We start from the raw sequence: 15,298 nt of genomic DNA, 5'->3' as shown, positions 1-15,298 counted from the left end.
CTGCCAAGGGCACTCACAGACGCTGCTTCGGCCTAAGGGACAGCACAACCAGCTGGGAATGTGGCAGCTGTGCTGCTCTGGACATAGGTAAGAGTCAAAACACTCGGGTACCCCTGGGCTAGGGCCAGGCTGGGCCTGGCAGCAGGTGCCCAGGAGGGCTTGGAGACACTTGGCAGCAGAGGCCTAGGTAGACATAATACATATATATATATGTATATATATAAAACCCTTTATTGAATACCATGCATATATATGTATATATGTATATGTATGTATGTATATGTGTACATATGTGTATTTATGTCTACATGTGTATATATGTATGTGAATATGAGTATATATGTGTATATGACTATATGTATGTGTGTGTATGTATATGTGTGCAAAATTGTACATGCATGTATGTGTGTGTGTATATGTATAGTATGTATATATGTATATAGGTCTATGTATATATATGTGTGTGTGTTTGTGTATGTGTATATATTTACATTTATGTGTATATATATATGCATATATATTTATATATGTGTACTTATGTATCTGTGCATATGTATTTACATCTATGTGTGTATCTGTGTATATATGTGTATGTATGTGTACATGTATATATGTATATGCGTATATATGTACATATATATGTGTGTAAATATGTATATGTGTATCTATGGATTATGCATATGTATATGTGTATATGTAGATATGTATATAGGTGTGTATATATATGTCTATCTGTATACGTGTATATGTTTATATTTATGTATATATATGTACATATGTGTACGTATGTATAGATGTATATTTATGTATATTTATGTCTGTGTGTTTATCTGTATATGTGTATATGTGTATATATGTATATGTGTATATACGTATATGTATTTACACCTATGGGTATGACTATATGTATGTATACCGTGTATATATGTACATGTATGTGAATTTATATGGTGAAGTATGTGTATATATGTATAAGTATGTATACATGTGTATGTGACTATATGTATATGTATGTACATTTCTGTATATGTATACATGTATGCGTATCTATGTAGGGGTATTTATGTGTGTATGCATATGTGTATATGCATAGATATGTGTATAGGTGAATGTACACGTGTATTTGTATATGTGTATATGTTTTTATTTATATGTATAGGTATATATCTGTATATGTATGTATATTTATGTCTGTGTATATATGTACATGTATGTACGTTTGTGTATGTGTAAGTAGTGTATTTATGTATATAAATGTCTGTGTGTATATGCATATGTATATGTGTACATATGTATACATTCTAGACATACATACATGCGACTGTATGTATACATATGTGTGTACATATGAATGTATATGTATGTATATTTATGTCTATGTGTGTATATATGTATCGATAGGTATATATGTGTATGCATATGTGTATACGTATAGGTATGTATATAGGTCTATGTATATATGTGTGTATTTTTAAATGTGCATATATGTATATATGTATGCACATATGTATATGTGTGTATATATATGTCTATGTGTGTATATATGTATGTACATGTATATATATGTGTGTGTATATATGTATGATATGTATATATGTGTGTGTATATGTGTATATGTATAGATACATATATAGGAGAATGCATATGTGTCTATTTCTATATGTTTAGATTTATGTATACAGACATGCATATATAAGTATATATGTATGTCTATTTATGCCTAAGTATGTGTATATATGTATAATATGTATACATATGTATTTATGTTTATACATATATATGTCTGTGTCTATATGTCTATGTATATCTACATGTATTTGTATACATCTGTATACATGTATATAGGGGTATGTGTATATGTCTGTGTATAGAGATGTATGTATATATGTATATGTACATTATATATGCCTTTTCATTAACTTCTGGGAAACTTTCAAGCTTCTTCTGGCATTCCTGAAAATATATAAAATATAACATAAAATTATGAATAAAATAATAATGATTAATACAAGTTTCTAAATTCACCTGTATCTTTACATACACTTAAGTAACTGGTCCTGTACATTACAGAGATTCACTAATTTACCTGACGGGACATCATAACATGATGTTATGCACACTTGTATACTACAGAAGTTTAGTTCCTCGGCAATTACAAAATTGCCAGCCTTTCTAGAGGTCCTGAACTAATTCTTCATGCAAATAAGCAGCCGTGTTCCCTCCTCATGCCCACAGTTACCAAAGAAGAGATGTTAAATACTCACCTCAATCAATAATCTTCGTCTATCTTCCCAACCATCTTGTTCTTCACTGAGATCAACTGATCTACAAAATAACTTTGGGCCCTCTGCCCAAAAAAGAACAAATTGATTTCCTTAAACACTTCTGAAAATGCTGCTGTTTGTAAAACTCATGAGCAAGACAGCAATCAAGTCAGAAGGTCTATTCTTCATATTCTTCCTATCATTCATAATCTCTTATCCCCCACAACATGATTGGCTCCAACAGAAATGCTCTGAATTACTGCCCTGTGTACTAAGAAAAACAAAAGGCAGCAGCAGTTAATATGCCAAGATAGGAACTGCAGTGAAATTGCACCTGTTTCATTAAAAGCTCAGCACCATTACCCCACATCTCCCAAGAAAATTCATGCCTGCTGAGGACTGAGGTCTCACTTTCAACAGGGCCTGTAAATCAGACAGGCTGGAAGATTGCAGTGCACTAATTGTATGAACACAGCAAGACAGTTCATGACCGTTACCTCATATGTCTCAAGAAAAAAACATTATTTAAGACTGTCCTGATAAGTTACTGCATAAGATACCACAAGCAATTCTTGTTGTGGTCTGTGGAACCGTTCAAGGCTGTGAATGTTTGCTGCTGTTTTGTTTGTTTTTAAATACAAAATTCACTATATTCAGAAGAAAAAAAAATCCACATTAATTAGAATCAAGAACGATGTGGACATAAGTGGCTAATAAGAATGTTCAACACTATGAATAGTAACACCAGAAGGAGAGGAAAAAATTAATGATGATATATATGCCTGAAAGGCATTTGTGATTTTTTTTTTGGTAAGCTCTAAAAGGCCAGGTACATATTAGGCAATTCTCTGGAAAAAAAATGGAAGCAAGACAGATGTTCAGCGTATTTGTTACCAGCAGTTTGTCATGGGATTCTACCTCAATTTAGACCACAAATACGAATGAAAACTTGCAATTTATTTTTTTCCTTAAACCTCTCACCTGTGTTACAGAACAAATAACTAGACAGGACTTCTTCCCTGACTTTCAGTAAGACTTTTGAAAGAAACCAAAAAAAGGAGTGACAGTGAGTAAGTTTTGCTGTACCTCTCAGTCGTTCATCGTCTTTGGAGAAGAAGAAAAATCTTGTACTTTCTCTTTGTGGCAAGCAAAGAAACCTGGACAAACACAAGGAAACTTTAACATCAAGAAAGTTACTGTCAAATTCCATTAATGCAAGTTAAAGCTGTAGTGCTTCAGAGAAACAGAATGCATGGAAGAACATTCCTTCACAGTAATCAAATACAGTCTTCTATAAAAAAGACCCTTTTATAAAAGAAAATTTACTATGTCTCTGACGTTTGGCCAAACCAAAACTGGTTTGGGTTGAACCAAAATTACCCACTTAATTTCTCCAGTCTTCAACCACAAACTCAGCTTTCGTATTTTTATACTCAATGTCAAACCAAATGGGCTGTTGGGATGTTTCACTGTTACACTCTGTGCAGCAGGGAATGGTTTTCCAGGATAACTTCTGTTGCTCAGAGATGTGGAATGAAGACAGCAGTTTCCCAGGACCTGAGTGCTGCTATTAATATTCTCACAGCAGCAAATTACTACAACCAAATAGAAAACAAATACAACTTGCATTTCTTGATCCTTTTCAATTTCTGATGCCTCTGGCTCATCACCATCCTCAGAACTGCTGTCCTGGAAACGTGGATCTTCTTGCCATGTGACTTTTGCAGGATTGTTTCAAGGATGTAGGGCTCTGCAAGATTATCACAATTGAAATAAAAAATCAGATTATTCCTCTACTTGCCAGCAAAAAACCCTACCTCCCAGTGAAGAACTTACATTGGAAAAGCAGATTTAAGAACGATGGAAACCTCCCCTCTTGGGCTTTCTGAATCTACGTCTCGGCTCAGGTATTTTTCACTTTGTTCTGGGGGTCTCTTCCATATCCTGAAACCTTCATTAGTGCATTCAGAACACTGAATCCTTTCTGAAGTCAGTAAAAATGTGGGGGGCTTGGTTTTTTCTGGTTTCTTTTGTTTGTTTTAAATCTTTCATTTAACTTCACATGGTTGGTTTTGTTTCCTACCTTAGTGACTGATTTAATTCAGTATGTTTTAATCTTGAGTGTGTAACACTTATATCCCCTATAGTCATGGGTCGTGCAGTTTCAATTTTCTAAAGGTACAATAAGAAAATTAAGTAAATAATAAAGCAATCTTGAATGTTCTTGGTGTCAACTCCGGATTTGCTATTGCTCATAATACTCCCATTATCACTCCTTTGATTTCAAATCTTGTTGGGTTGTATGAAACTTTGACTTGGCATATCACCTTTTTCCCTGTCTGAGAAATGTAGGGGATGACAACAACGTCCATCACTGTTTAAAAAACCAAATAAATAATCGTTCTTTCTCAAAACATCCCTTTCAAGATTCCTGGGGTGCAAGCTGAGCTACCACAATCCTGGCAAGTGTAACTGAAGATCATAATGATTCTGCCTCATTACTCACTGTTGCCTCTGAAAATGCCCTGGATTCTGAATTCCTAGGCACTGTATTCCTGCACAGTGCCTGACATGAGCCATTCACTAGAAATTGCACTGTCCTGCTCTTACCTTCTTTTACACCTGACTTCTCTGTGTCTCCAAAGAAGGAAAACTTGAAACCACTCGGCTCCTGAGCTGTGTTATTCCCAGAGACAGGTTCCAAATAGTCAGGTGGGGCAGAGTCCTCTGCATCATCTTTGTCCCAGGGTATTCCCTCACGTTTCTCTGATTGGCTCTTTGAAGATCCAAATAAGTCTTTTAAATCAGCAGCAATATCATAATAGACTTCTTCAGACACTTGAGGCAGTTTCTCACTCTCTTCTTTCTTCTTCTTCTTCCTTTTAGCTTTACTGAAATGGGATTGTTTGAGGACAGTAACACAACACAGCTGTTTTTAAAAGAAAGAGCCACCTGGCTCTTGATGTTTTCCTAAACTCAGCCATGCACATTGATGAGGAGTTCACTTTTAAGGGAGAGAGCAGTGCAGGGGAAACATCTGAGCTTTGATTCTAAAGGCAGGAACAAGCCTCCTTTTTATTACCCACATCATTAAGGGACTTTTCACTTAACATGTGGTAGTTCATAAATGAAGATACTTAGGACAGATTTCTCTTCTGGCAAAAGAAATGTTAAGAGCTAATATGGTTTTTCACAGGATAAGAGCTAATACACATGTCTCTTGAAAACTTCTCAAATCTTCAAGTCCATGACTTGACCTTTCTCACCTTCAGTGAGGACAGAAAATGGCATGCAGAGAGTAGATGGACTACAAAGAAAAGATGACACTGCATGCTGGTTTTAGTGCTCACAATTCCTATTGTATATTGACTTCTGCAACCACAGGGAGGACTAAAGAGAAAACAGCAGTCTGCGTAGTTTCAAACTCAGTCTGCTGCCATAGGCTTCTCTCTAAGGGGAGAAACATCACAACTGTAGTTACCAAGCTGTAATATTACCTCTCCTTTTCTGTAGTACTTGGTTTCCTTTCAAAAACTGTGTGGTCCTGTCTGGTGGGATCGTAACGGAGGGCATTAATGTCTCTAAGAAAACAGAAAGGCAAAGAGAAACCATGAGACACTCTAAAGGCTCAAATGAAAGCTACCCCAAACCTTTACAGTAGGATACAAATTCAAATTGGCTTCTTCACCAAAATCTCTCCAAAATGTAATTGACATTTAGAAAGTCCCTGCTAGTCAGTGCCTGGGAATTCCATTAAATACTGACTTCAAATACACACAAGAAAGGAAGTACTTTCCTCAGCCATCTAGGCAGAAATTTTGGTTAGGAAACACCGGCAAAACTTAAGCCTCCCTAAAACTCCTTCACTGATGGCAGATGATTCATACTTGAATTTCTTGGCACTTGTTGCTGTTTTACTTGGCTTAGGCTGTTCCAGGTTGATGTTCAAGAGGCTTCCCAGTATCTGCAGAGTTTTCTTTTTCTCTGCAGCAAGGTCGTCTTCCTCATCTGCCTTCAAGCTCTTTGTCTCTGCTAAGATAGCAAGAAATACATTATATTTTCCCTGCTGAGCCTGTGATATTTGATGCATAGTATCACTATAGTACTAGCAGAGCTCACGTCTATCAACACATCACTTCCTTTATCCAAAAGCTACTCAGAGACTTTGTCCCTTGCACTGTAGAAAATCTTGGGTTAGAACAGTTCTGGGCATCTATTTCATGTGAAGGCCAGATCAGGTATTTAACATGTTTCCTGCTGCTGTCATGTAACTGCAACCCCTCTGCCACTGCTGATACTCTACAGAAGATCACATTAAAGCAATGAAGGGAATAGCAGAGAGATGCAAAAATTTAAGTTTCAGAAAGAAATTGAATCCTGAAAACTGGGTTAATTTTTTTTTCTTGGGGGTGGATATTCAAACTTTTTCTATTTTCAGCTTTTCTGCCTTCTGCTGCTAAAGAAAAAAAATGACCCTACTTAAGACTGCCAAATCAGCCACAGACTGCAGGATGGCTACAAAACAAACAGTTTAAATGAATATAATGATCCAAAAGGGGGTTTTTCTAAGTCACCGCTTACCCAGTTTTTCAATGTGGATAAACACATTCTGATATCATGCTGTATTAAAAATAGTCTCAAATGTTGTTTTATTAGGCACATGTGCCTCACTCAGCTGTTCCAAATACTTTTGCAGCATACACCTTTAAGAAAGCACAGCCACCCCTGGTGTTTCCCATGCAGAGCCACAGCAGAGGTGGATGGTTTTCTTTTAAGGGATCACCAAAGAAGCCAAAGGAGGCCATAAGGTGCTTCAAAAGCTGAAGCTCCATGATATGGCTCCATTACTACCAGTAACCAGGAAGTATGGACAGCTTTACCTTCCTCCTCACTGTCACTCTCCAGGAATCGGGCGTCCATGCGGAATCTTTCATCGGTGCCAAATCGGGACTGCAGCCTCAGGAGCTAAACAAATGAAACAAGTGCTCTTAAGCACTGGAGGAGGAAATCAGCAACGTTCAATCCCCTTTTTTTCAGACTTAATGAGAACATACCAATAATTTTTAGCTCCTGGGGCCTTTTCCAGGAATTTCTTTGGATACAAAGATAACACCACACATTATTTCCTCCATGGCCACTCTTTCCTCTGTTGAAGGGAATTCTATTGTAAATTGATAAAAACCATACTCAGCAATAATACAAGCCTACCAGTTCTGTTCCTCTGAAGTGGCCCTATAGACTCTCAGAGGAAAACTAAATTCCAGTGATGGGTTCACTCACTTTTTCCCCAGCTTTGCCTTCAAACTGTGGCTTAATTTTCAATCGTTCATCATCCGTGTTGTCTTGCTCGTTCTCACTGCTGTCAAACAGTTTGCCTGAAGGCTTGGGAGCAGATTTATCCTTTGTTAAACAAAAAGGAAAAACAAAAGGAGGAGGTTATTTACATCTGACAATATAAATCAGTACCAATTTTGTGCGTGTACTTTCCAGTTTACCTTAAAAAGTGGATTTCCTGCACAACCCTGTGCATTTCCAGCACTGATCAATCTACTGCCAATCTTACCTTGTATACACACCTTGTGCAATTCTGGTTTATAATTATAAAATTATAATTACGATTGTTCAATTTGACCACAGGAAAAATATCCACATAAAAGGTAGGAAGATCGTCTTAAAAATATCAATGGCTAAATAACGATAATGGTCCTAATCTCACTACAATTACAAGGAAAAATCCCAACAAAAGCAAACCCAATGCTTTAAAGTTTTAGCAGAGATGCGATTAAAAAATGTCATAGATAAGAAGTTCTATTTAAGAAAAAAAAGTATTAAATTGTACTAAGCCATGGCAGTAAAATCATGAGGAGTCTGCTAATGATAGTAAAGACGAAGCCTTACACAGTTCTTCGGAGCTCAACAAAAACAAGATACTGCCTTAGCACTTCATCCAGTCTCAGAAAGAGCAGAATACTTCTGTACTGCTCAAGCCCAATCTCCTCCCCAGCCTTTGCCTAAAAGCAGAGGAATTTCAACACTGATTATACAGAAGTTCTTTCTCTTCTAAGTTAGAATACCTTCTATACCAATCTCAAACTCCTTCCAAATTCTCCAAGCTCTCAAGCTTTCTCAGATGAATGGTTAAGTTCTTTCAAACCTGTCTGATGTTAATTCAAAACTTACCTACATTTCTCTGGCACTTCACTAGGAAATCTAGTCTTCAGAACAAAAGGCATGGTCACACAGGGCTTTTGTCTAACAACACTTACTTCTCCAGGCATATTTCCCAAACTTGCGTCTTTTTTCAACGTCTCATTTTCCGTGTCTGAATCGAATAGGATGTGTTTGTGCTTCCCTGCTGGCTGGCTGTCCTAGGAAAGGGGGAAATGTCAGGTCAAACACAGCAAGTACTTGCTGCACTAATACAGAAGTATCTAAAAGGCATTTCCATGACCTCTGCTATTCCTCCTGCAACTCCAGAGGCATTCCAGGGACGAGGTATGCAGGATTTTGTATATACTCAAAACTGGCAATGTATCAGAAAATCCAGACTATGATTTTTAGGAATCTTAATTCACATACATTAATTACCCTTTTCCTTGTACTCTGGACTATTCAGATAAAAGTTGTGAGTGTAATTACCAGATTCGAAAGTGCTCCTTGAATGAGTTTCTTCTGGAGTTCTCTCTCCCTGTGTCTCTCCTCCAGACCCGCCAGCCTCCTCTGGTCTGGTTGTCCTGTTCCTGTTTGTCTCTTGTAGGTTCCTTTGAAGCAGCAGCATGAAGACAAAGCTCCTTATCTTCCAGAAGGCCTGTCTTCCTGTTCTCACATGTATTAGCTTCACATTCTGCCTTTATTGCTTACATTCGTCTTCATCTTTTAGGAAAGCAGTTTTGGGGTCTTCAGTTTTGGGCCACCCAGTTGAGAACAAGTAGGGTATTGCTTGGGGGGAGAAAGGCCAGGAGTCCTGTCCAATCGTTCTCTTGCTGATAAAGGAGATTGGCCAAAGACAATGTGCTCGTAAAGACAGTGAGGCAGGGACTGTGTGTTGGAAAGCTGGAGGGAGCCCACGGAGCAATTCAGCATGAAGAACATGTGGCCACAGTGCCCATCTCAAGTTTTTTCCTGCAGATATCTGGGTAAGCATCTGATCGTTTACACAGCAGGCATGCTGGAAGGGAGAGAGTCAATGGCACCAGGAATGGCACCTCTGCGGGGCTGTGGGATTGACCCCAAGGGCTGCTCTGTGACTGCCTGGATGAAGGACAGGGCTGGAGGCCTTGGAGAGGATGGGCCATTGTGGGCACAGGTGTCCCAGCAGGTGCCTCCTGCCCCAGCTGGGCCCGGCTTGCTGAGGAAAGGAGGGCCCCAGCCCCGGGATGGCTGGATGGCTCCTGCCTCCCCTGCCACCACTTCCAGCCCTGCACTGGCCATCCTTGACAGCCCCTCTGCCCGGCTGTGGGAGGGGCACTTTGGTCTCACCTGGGTCACTCACTCCGGGGGCTTCCTCCTTGCCCTCTAACATGGTTCCTGCCAGTGGTGAGTCCCTGTCTCACCGTCCCACTGGTGAGCACAACTCCCGTCACTTTGTGTTCTCACGTCTTCTGTCAGGGCAACGTCTTGACTGGCTGCGTGGATTTCGGGAACCAGGGCAACGTCTTGACTGGCTGCGTGGATTTCGGGAACGACCCTGCTGGCGGGAGTGGTTTCGCCTGCGGGATGTTCCCAACGTGTTCTCCCTTCGGTTTCGCCTCCCAGCACTCGGTGCAGGCGGGCAGCTTCTGGTGTGGGGCCTTCTGGATAGGCTGGATGAATCTGAGTTTTGACGTTGGCGGGAGCGGTTTTGCCTGCGGGATCCCCCTGAAGATTCCTGGCGGGACCTGCAGCTCCCAGCACTTGGTCGTCTTACACAGCTTCTGTCATGACGACTTCTTGACCGGCTGGATGGATCCGCGGTCTGATGTCGCAGGCGGGGACGTTTTCCCCTGCGGGATGTCTCTGTCACTTCCTCACTGGAGCCGCGACTCCCAGCACTTGGTGATCTCGCACGCTTTCTGTCACGTCGACTTCTGGACCTGCGAGATCGATCTGGGGTCTGCCGTTGCTGGCGGGGACGTTTTCCCCTGCGGGATGTCTCTGTCACTTCCTCACTGGAGCCGCGACTCCCAGCACTTGGTGATCTCGCACGCTTTCTGTCACGTCGACTTCTGGACCTGCGAGATCGATCTGGGGTCTGCCGTTGCAGGAGGGAGCGGTTTTGCCTACGGGATGTCCCTGATGCTTCCTGATTGGAGCTGCAGCTCCCGGCACTTGGTGGTCTCACGCGGCTTCTGTCACAACAACTTGTGGAACTGCCAGATGGATCCGGGGTCTGACGTTGCAGGTGGGGACGTTTTCCCCTGTGGGATGTCTCTGTTTCTTCCTGACTGGAGCTGCTACTCCCAGAACTTAGTGGTCTCACACGTCTTCTGTCACAACGACCTATGGACCCACCAGGTCGATCTGGCGTCTGCCGTTGGAGGCGGGAGCGGTTTTGCCTGCGCGATGTCCCTGTTTCTTCCTGGCTACGGGTGCGACTCGCAATACCTGATGGTCTCACGCAGCTCCTGTCATGGGGACTTGTGGACCCGATAGGTGGATCTGGGGTCTGACGTTGCAGGCGGGAGCAGTTTTGCCTGCGGGATGTCCCCGATTGTCTCTGCCTGGCCTGGCGCTGCCCAGCACTTGGTGTTGGCACATGGGTTCTGTCACGCAGAGTTCTGCGCTGGCCCTGTGGATCTGGGGCCTGACCTTGCTGGCAGGAGCCATTTTGTGTGAGGTCAGGCCCAGGACTGGTGGAGGAGCTGCTGTCCTGTGTGCCCAGGTCAGGGATGTCCAGCTCTGACTCATTCCCGGGAGCTGTAAGGGGAAGCGGGAAGGTCAAGGGCTTCCCAGGCCCAAGGCAGGCTGGGCCAGAGCAGTGCCCCCAGCCCTCCTGGAGCAGACAGACTCTGCCAAGCCATCCTGACCACCAGATGCCAGGCCCTGCATGGCCCCAGCCCAGGGGCACCTGTGTGCTTTGTCTCTTACCTGTGTCCAGAGGAGCACAACTGCCACATTCCCAGCTGGTTGCACTGTCTGTCAGGCTGGAGCAGCGTTTGTGGGTACCCTCGGCAGCACAGGAGCTGCACAGGAGCATTTCCCAGGGCCTGGGGAAGCAAAAAGGTTGATGGCCACGAGGACAAAGTGTCAAAAGCATGGGATATCTGGCCAAGCTCTCCTTCAGGCTCCTTCTGCTTTCAGCCCTTGCCAAGGCACAGATCCTCTGCAGAGCCCCCCACGGCCCCCCGCTGGCAACTTACCCCTCTTCCTCTGCCTCCTCTCTGCCTCCTGGATAAAGACACTCTCTGGCATTGCACTGGTGGTGCCTCACTCCCAGGTCCCTGAATGCATCGTCTTCCTCCCATAATGGCTCTCTGACAGGGAAAAGGAAAACTGATGAGCTCTGCCTGCCCTGGCATCTGGCAGGTGAGTCCCTGCCCTTTCCCCTGTGCCATTTCCAACTCCTGTGAGAAGCTGAACGTGGCCCTCCCAAAGCAGTGCAGGGCCAAGACTTGCAGCCTCCTGTGTTGTGAGCCAGGCAGAAGGACACCAACCTGAAGGGGATTCGGATCCCCACAGTGAACATATCCACGAGAAATTCCCAATGGCCTCTGCAGATGGGGCACTGGAAGTATAAAATACCTGCAGACAGAGCCTGTCCCTGCAGGAGAAACAAGCAGCGCTGAGTGAGGCCCTGGTGCTGCTGAGCCCCTGCTGTTCCCCTGGGGGTGAGGAAACTACTCCTACTTGTATGCAGTCCCTGTGGAACCAGGTGTTTTTGCACTCTGGGCACACCATGGTCTTGAAAGTCTTTCTGTCCTCCACAGGCTCCATGCAGATGACGCATTGGGTGCCTGGCTCGGGAGTCGCCTCCACTGCCTGCTGTGGTCTGTGTGCAGGGCAGTAGGAGCTGGGGACACAAGAGATGGGTGGGGTGAGAAGTGCTGGGCTCCTCCCTGGTGGTGGAGAGGAGGGGGAAGGAGGTACCTGTACGGTGTAATGTACTGGGTGACACAGCCAGCCTCCTTGGCACAGGGCAGGTGGAAGCTCAGGTCACACTCCATTTCACAGCAGGTGATGGTGGCCCCGCTCTGGCCACAGACGAAGCAGCGCTGGAAAGAGCACAGCAGCCCCATCAGCAGCAGCCCTGGGGTCTCCTCCTGGTCCCAGAGCTGTTGGCAAGGGCTGGTCTTCCTTTCTTGGAGTCTGGGCTAAGCTCCAGCAAACCTCGCCTGGTACAAATCTCCCCGCTCATGTCAGGCTCTCACCTTCTGTGCCAGCCGGTGGACAGCCAGTAGGATATCCTTTGGGAGAAAGCCCAGGAATCCTACCCGCTCATTCCCTTGCTGATGAAGGAGAGTGGCAAAAAACTGCAGGAAAGACGATGCGCTCGTAAGGACAGAGTGGCAAGGACTGTGTGTTGGAAAGCTGGAGGGAACCCAGAGAGCAACTCACCAGGCAGAACATGTGGGCACAGAGCCCACATCTCTCAAGTTTTTCCCCACAGATGTCCGGGTCAGCCTCTGATCGTTTACACAGCAGGCATGCTGAAAGGGAGAGAGTCAATGGCACCAGGAATGGCACCTCTGCGGGGCTGGGGACAGCATCCCTGTGGGATTGACCCCAAGGGCTGCTCTGTGACTGCTCTGTGACTGCCTGGATGAAGGACAGGGCTGGAGGCCTTGGAGAGGATGGGCCATTGCGGGCACAGGTGTCCCAGCAGGTGCCTCCTGCCCCAGCTGGGCCCGGCTTGCTGAGCAAAGGAGGGCCCCAGCCCCGAGATGGCTGGATGGCTCCTGCCTCCCCTGCCACCACTTCCAGCCCTGCACTGGCCATCCTTGACAGCCCCTCTGCCCGGCTGTGGGAGGGGCACTTTGGTCTCACCTGGGTCACTCACTCCGGGGGCTTCCTCTGTCCTGTCTGACATGGTGCGTCTCAGCGGTCAGACCCTGACACTGGAACACTGAGGTCTGCTCCACTCTTCTCCGCTGGCTCTGAAATAGGAGAGAGGCTTCTGCCCCTCTCCCCCTTCTCTTGTCCAGTCAAGGAACACCACAGTCACCTTGAGATGCTCCTTTGCTGATTCTGAGAGGTGTGACGTGGGTGAGGTTGCAGCACAGGCTGAGCGCCTGAAACTGTGAGGCTCTCCCTGGGCAGCTCTATCCTCCTCTTCCTTCTCCTTGCGTTGTCAGGTAACACTGACACAGGGCCTGAGCCCAGGGTTCCCTTTTGTACCCTTGGCCCCATAGGTCACAGTGGCCACTGTGACATCAGCAGCGTGCACCTGGAATATGGGCGGGATTGGCCTCAGCCCCCACCACCCACTGTGACACCTCCCCTCGGCAGCCGAGGTTCTGAGGCGGGTCTTATGTCAACAATAATAGAAAGCATAATTTGCCCCCGCCTTGAATTCAAAGCTGCGAGGACAGTTATTAATAGTATGTTTAAACAGGAGGGCAGTTAAATTCCACCCTGACACCCAATCCCATCAGATCTGGGAAGCTCAGCAGGGTCAGTCCTGGTTAGTACTTGGATGGGAGACCTCCTGGGAACATCAGGGGCTGTAGGTTCTAGTCCTGAGGACTTCACTGTCACAGTCCAAGCTTGCTTGGCCATGGCAGATGATCCTTAGGACTTAAACGGTGGGGCCAGTTCTGCGCACCCTGTGCCTCCCCCAAAAAATCCACTGTGCAGGCTGGAAGGGCACACCCGCATGAGGAGAGCCCTTCCCAAATCTTCATTGGTGAAGCCCAGCCACACATACAAATTTAAACACATTATAATCTCTTAAAATTCCTTGTTTGAGGTGAAAATTTGATATAGAAGTTATTGATTTGACAGATGTATCAACAGTTACTTTCCTGCTGTTTCAAATGAGTCACTTTACCTTGATTTATTTGCAATAGAGGCTGAATCTTACTTGCACTACCTTAGTCCAGTGCTTGGTCCAGCCTGAGAGACAGCTGGGAATGTGACAGTTCTGCTGCTCTGGACACAGGCAAAAGGCAAAGCACTCGGGTGTCCCTGGGCTGGGGCCAGGCAGGGCCTGGCAGCAGGTGCCCAGGATGGCCTTGGCAGAGCCTCTGCAGCACAGGTCTAAGTGGACATAACATACAGGAATAGATATTCATTTCATACCAAGCATACAACACCAGCAACATCTGTCCCCTGTATTTATAAATATAAAAACTCAGTAAAAAAGTTAAAAATCAGCTCTGTGAACAAATACAAATTATTCATTTCATAAACCTGTTATATATGCATGTAAATATACATACATATTTGTGCACATACGCATATATAGATGTATATATATATGTCTATTATGTATGTATTTTCATTATCTTCTGGGAAACTTTCACCCTAGAAATAACACAGTCCAAATATTGGTAAATCAATCTAAAATATGCTCTCTATTATGTTAGGCAGAATACAAGTTATATAATCTTACAGAGAAAGAGGTATCTGTTCTTTCTCAGCCTTCAGCAGTGGAGCCAGAGGACACAGCAGAAGATCTTCATTATATGATATAATTACCAGAAATCGAACAAAGCAGCACGTCACATTTAAACAATATGTATATATGTATTTCTATATGTATATACATACATACAAAACCCCAAAACATGGAACAAACATCAAACTGAAAATAAACATGTCCCTATTTAGAAACAAAGTCTTAGCAGTTTTTGCCAATATTCTTTCCTGTTAGATTTTTGAAAGGGTTTTGAAAGTAACATTGTTTGGCAGCTTCTTCAAAGAAGAAATATGAAACATTTCTGATCAGTAAAATAAGAAATATTTATTGTTTTGCTTTCACTTTCCTTTTTGCATCCTTATGCTTCTTCCTGCATTCCTGGAAATATTTAAAATACAACATAAAATTATGAAAAAAATAATAATGATTAATACAAGTTTCTAGATTCACCTGTATTTTTACATACACTTAAGTAACT

General features: G+C 43.8%; 1 long non-coding RNA gene across 1 annotated transcript; it reads right to left on the bottom strand.

Moving 5' to 3' along the window:
• Nucleotides 1-213: 213 nt before the first annotated feature.
• LOC139669298 (uncharacterized) lies at nucleotides 214-2,338 on the bottom strand. Its single transcript, XR_011697229.1, has 2 exons — nucleotides 2,265-2,338; nucleotides 214-1,953 (listed from the first exon to the last, which is right to left on the bottom strand). It is a non-coding gene; the product is annotated as an uncharacterized lncRNA (long non-coding RNA).
• Between the last annotated feature and the right edge of the window lie 12,960 nt (nucleotides 2,339-15,298).

The sequence above is a fragment of the Pithys albifrons genome, chromosome 3 (assembly GCF_047495875.1).
Source record: "Pithys albifrons albifrons isolate INPA30051 chromosome 3, PitAlb_v1, whole genome shotgun sequence".
NCBI classification, from domain to species: domain Eukaryota; kingdom Metazoa; phylum Chordata; class Aves; order Passeriformes; family Thamnophilidae; genus Pithys; species Pithys albifrons.
The sequence above is the reverse complement of the archived record's forward strand: the minus strand, read 5'-3'. Positions and strand labels throughout refer to the sequence as shown.